The 5,172-nt window shown below is 42.0% G+C and overlaps 1 pseudogene; it reads right to left on the bottom strand.

The window, feature by feature from the left end:
- Nucleotides 1-2,317: 2,317 nt before the first annotated feature.
- Nucleotides 2,318-3,267, bottom strand: LOC146176400 (sulfotransferase 1C2-like; annotated as a pseudogene).
- Between the last annotated feature and the right edge of the window lie 1,905 nt (nt 3,268-5,172).

Below are 5,172 nucleotides of genomic sequence, written 5' to 3'. Positions count from 1 at the left end.
CTTCTTGCTTTGAAAATTTATTTAGCGCCGACGCTGTAAACAGAGGGATGTACTCTGGAAGCGATTAAATTCTTTGATAAATCCCAACCAAAGCAAGAATACCCTCCCACCTACAATAACATTTGATAATTGAACCATCACTGGTGATGAGTTAGGCACCGCCTTCACCGCCTTCATCTCGTTCCCATCGCAAGCACCACACATGATCCAAATTCGATAGACGTAATGAAACACAGCACATACGATATAGTGCTTTCATGTCACCTGTAACGATGACAGAAGTTCAACTGCATTTCTGTCTCTTAATAACAGTAAAAGCTGTGACGTTGACGGATCACAGATACTTCTGACAAAACACTTCCTTCATATTTAAAAAGCACTTCAACCAATTTAATTAACGTAATATTCCTAACAGGCATTTTTCACGAAAGACTAAAGGTCGCTAAAGTTTTTGTTATCTTAAAAGGGCGAGATCGAGACTGTACATCTAACTACAGGCCAATATCTATTCTGCCCAATTTCTCTAAGGACATTGAAAACCTAATTCATGAGAGAATGAACAGCTTTTTAAACAAACGTAACATCCTTGCACTCAGTTCAGATTTACAAAGGATCGCTCGACAGAAAGTGCACTACTCGTCCAGAACGATTTAATTCTGCAAGCTTTTGAGCGCAAAGAGTACATGCTTGCATTATGTATTGATTTTTCAAAGACATTTGATCGTAAACTCTCTCTGAAAAATTAAAACTATATAGTTTCTGCGGTAGCTTCTTGGTTATTTTAAAGAGGCACCTGCATAATCGCCGTCACCAAGTCCAAATTAATGATTTTAAATCGGAGCTGAAAATGGTCCGCTGCGGTTTTTCGCAAGGAAGCATTCTGGGGGACCCTTACTATTTAACATGCATATTAATGACATTTTAACACTGACACATCTGCCGACTTCATAATTTACGCTGGTGACACTAGTTTGCTTTTGCGCGGGCTATCCTTACGTGATCTCCAAGTCAAAGCTAATAAGGCGCTCGTTTTATTAAAACACAGGAATATTCCAAATTCTTTGATTTTAAACACATCCAAGAAAGCCGTACCGCTTCGCCTGCGTAACAAGATTGCAGGTGCTAATATCAGGCTTTTTATTGCTAACATAGAAATAACACCACAAGCCAAAAGCCTGTATGTTTTTTTTTCGTGAGAATATGTATTGGTATCCGCATATCGGCCACATTCGTTTGAAACTCACTCCCACCATTGGTTTAATGTCGTGATTACGGTTTCTATTTCCCGAAAACATTGAACTGCTACTTTATAATTCATTTACCTTTTCCACTTCGAGATACTGTTTCCTAGTTTGGGGCACTACCACGCAAACGTACAATAACGTTCTTTTTAGGTTACAGAAAAAAGCAATACGAATAATCACCCATGCTAAATTTGACGCCCATACAAAACCAATTTTGGCATATAAATGTACCACCTTTTACCTCCTTGCACAATTCCATCCTTACGGCGAGCTACCGCACAGGCATAGCGAAAAATGCCACATACACCTTAAAGACCTAGCCTCTTCAACACTACGAACCAAAGTATACAACACACGTAACTCTGACCGCTGGGTACCTCGCAACCGAATAAATTACAAATGACAAATGTGAAATACTGTTTACCCACCACTCCTAACTCAGAATATGCCTCCTTACTGTGACAGCAGATTGTATACGTTATCCATGCTTTTTAATTTTTTTTGCTATTCTTGCAAATTTTCTCACTGTTTTGTATTCTTGGCTATGCAACTAGTTCATCACTGCTGTTTCTGCCAATTGTGTCTCCGCAGAGTGTAGGTCTCGTCGAGCCTCCAGAAGGCAGTTTGTCTACACCCGCAGCACTGCGTATGCGATGCTGAAATAGAATTCTGACTCTGATTTATAACCGAGAAGTGTGTGTTCGCATTCACGGACGATTGGCGCTCTACGTTTACTCATGCCTGCACACGAGCAAGACGTGCTACTTCTATCCTGTGGCGCTTACATAATGCACTAGTTACCTTTTTCACAGCCATTCTGTGCGAAAGCATTTTGTATTTGTGATTTTTATTTGGTACTTTACAAGCTGATATATCGATACTTTAGTAAATTCTGCTTGGAAAATACGATTCGCAGCTATCGACAGCTGGCGATGCTGATTCCTAAAAAAAATACTCCTCTTTTTTTTGGAACATCCACTGCAGGTTTTCGAGCCTGAAACAAACTCCGAAAAGTGTCTCTTTAATTTAAATTGAGATTTTATCCACTTTATATGCTTTATAATATTCAGAGTTTATGGTAGCTCAATATCGCGCTACAGATTCATGACGTCGGATCTTTCGTTTTGCGATTGATTCAATCTTTGGTCTTTGTTATCATGCAGTTAGTAAAGTGAGCCTTCCAGTCGCCGACGGTGCCCTTACGGAGAAATTTCTCGCACTCGTACATTCCTTCAATTTGCGACCACGGACCACGGTATACCTCAGCCGTCTTCAAAGCCTTCTCAGGTGGTAGGTTCAACAGCTCCGGCACAATCCTGCTCTTATAATCCTTGAAGAGTTCTTTCATATTAGCAAAGCTTGTGGCATCTAAAACTTTCTGAAACAGTACCCGATCTCTTCGAAGCTCGCTTCCGTACTCTTCTCCAAGAAAGTCGGCAATCTTCAGAGCCCACGTATCCAAATAAAACTTCATTTTCTCGTAAGTTAAGAACAGTACATTTGTCCTTTCTCGGTACTCATACCAGGACAGGGAATGGTCGAAGTAGTCTCCATACGACTGTTTCCCGGCGATGAAAAACTCGTGGAACCTCACGAACGACGCGTCCTTCACTGACTTGGGAGTGAACCCCTTTAGGTGATAATAAAATGAAACGCACACGTCGTAGGGGCTTCTCGCTACATATATGTACTTGGCATCGTCCGACTAAGGTGCCTTCTGGGCAGGGAGATGAATCTTGAGTAGACCGGGCCGGGGCATTTTGTCTGCGGCTTCGACGCCCATCATCTCAAGATAAGGCGAAGCCAGGAGAAATTCAGCGAGAATTCTGGGCGGGTCGCCCTTGGACAGGATACTTAGAATAAAGTACTGCGTCCAGGTTGTTCCGCACTTGGGAAACGTTGCAATGAAGACATCGTCACGGCGTGGTTTGTAGGAGAACACCGAGCGTACAATGTTGTCTTGGAAAAGTCTTTGCAACCTAAGGCCGTCAATGGATTTGTAATTCTCAAGATTCATCGTTGGTGCACAGTGGTCGTCCCTAAAACAGTTATAAAACGGACATTTATACAAATGCTTTTGCCGTTGGTAATGTGCAAAGGAGTGATAGATCAAGGACAATGGTGTGACTTTCCTAAGTCTCTTCCTAAGAGGAGGTCCCCTGTGCAGCCATTGGCTTTGGGACCTCCTCCTGTACTTACCAATATTTGTATTCATTCGTTGCATTGAATCAATAAATTAAATTCTGATTCTGATTCTGAAAAAAAGGCAAATGGAAAAAAATGCTACAGACAGCCAGTCCACTGTCGCATATTCTCTGGCAATTTGTAGGGCAACCAACACTCACATTCTTTCCACTCCACCACTGTGGCTTGGTGAGTACATAACTCGGCTGCAAAACAAATGGATGCTGGGTCAAACTATGCCCTCAGCAGCCGCTTTTCGATGGCGCGAAAAGAAAGTCGCCCATCGTTTGTCAATACAGGGTAAAAAATCCACGGTGGTCGAAATTTTCGAAGTACTGCTACACAGCGTCCAAACAGTCTGAGTAGACTTGGGATGGTAAACCCTATAAACCAATTTTTCTTATCCGATGTACGGGCTCCCCCGACTCCCTCCACATAAAAATAAAAAAGGTTTGTTACAAGTGTCAAGTGGGGTGTCTTCTCGCTTAAATGTGCTCTCAGGAAGCGTAAGTTCTGGTTAGAAGTTCAAATGCACCAAAGCCACGAACCAACCATGCTAAACGGAGCTGGCTGAGGAGTCTATTCATCGTGTAAGTTAATTAGTGCATACACAATCGTAAAGTGTATTAATGAGTGGATAATAAGTAGCTCACTAATGAAAAAGCTGCTTTGTATGGAGATGATGTGTCGAAGCACTAATCACGGACGTGCACATGTCCAGGCACTGGTTGGTTGTCGGTTACTGTGACGTCACCAGCCCCTACGGCATGTATAATCGCGAGCATCTGCTGTCAACTAACACAGCTTTTTGAAACACAAGCGGGAGATGATAATCAAACCCTTCAGAACAGTGAACATTGATTGGAAATCACTGGTATAAAAAGAGAAGGATTATTGTGCGTAAATTATAGTCGAGTTGAAATCAGAGAGCACGCATGGTAATGCGCAGGGCCCGTAATGCGGAGCGAATGTAAATGGTGGCGGTCAGGGTTTGCAGAATAGATGAACATATTAGTCTGCTTAAGAGCGGTAATGGTGAGAAAGCAACTTTATAGGGCTGATTTCCTGAATTGCATCATCACTGTAATCACTACTATCATCATCATCACTGCAGCTACCATCATCATTATCATTATCAAATAAATGCACCGTTGTTCTTATTTCTGCTGCCATTATCCTTAACTGTAACGTCATTGCCATTGCTACAGCATCATCAGGCTATACAAGGAGAATTACGATCTGTTTCTCATGAACCCGGAATAGAGTAGTGGTTTGCACATTCGGCTACGGATGAGAAGGATAGTGACTCTATTCGCGTTGGAGACATTTTTGAGCCAGTGCGAAAGATGCTTTCTGATCATATTTGCTGCGGACGACATGCATGAACCTATAAAGGCATTTGTCCTAAAAAAGGGGAGCTACATGCGTCAGAAATGTATTTGGGCGTATGAGATTAGAGAGTGTATGGCAAAACGTGGCTTGAACTGTCGTGGTACAGAGTTTGCGGGGGTATGTGGGAAATATATTTCATGTGCAGTAGGTGCAGTCAAGCTGATGATGATTATTACCAACAATTTCCCTGTGCTACTCATGAGTACAGGTGAAGATAATCTGTGAAGCCTGTCTACACGAACCTACGTAACCTGCTGAAAAATTTTTTTGTAACAATGGTTTCATGGCAAGAAATCTATAACATTGTAGAAATTCATGAATCGTGCTTCAACTAGGCACTAAGGTATAACGT

This window comes from Amblyomma maculatum, chromosome 10, assembly GCF_055883805.1.
Source record: "Amblyomma maculatum isolate TAMU_Amacu chromosome 10, ASM5588380v1, whole genome shotgun sequence".
Lineage (NCBI taxonomy): Eukaryota > Metazoa > Arthropoda > Arachnida > Ixodida > Ixodidae > Amblyomma > Amblyomma maculatum.
The sequence above is the reverse complement of the archived record's forward strand: the minus strand, read 5'-3'. Positions and strand labels throughout refer to the sequence as shown.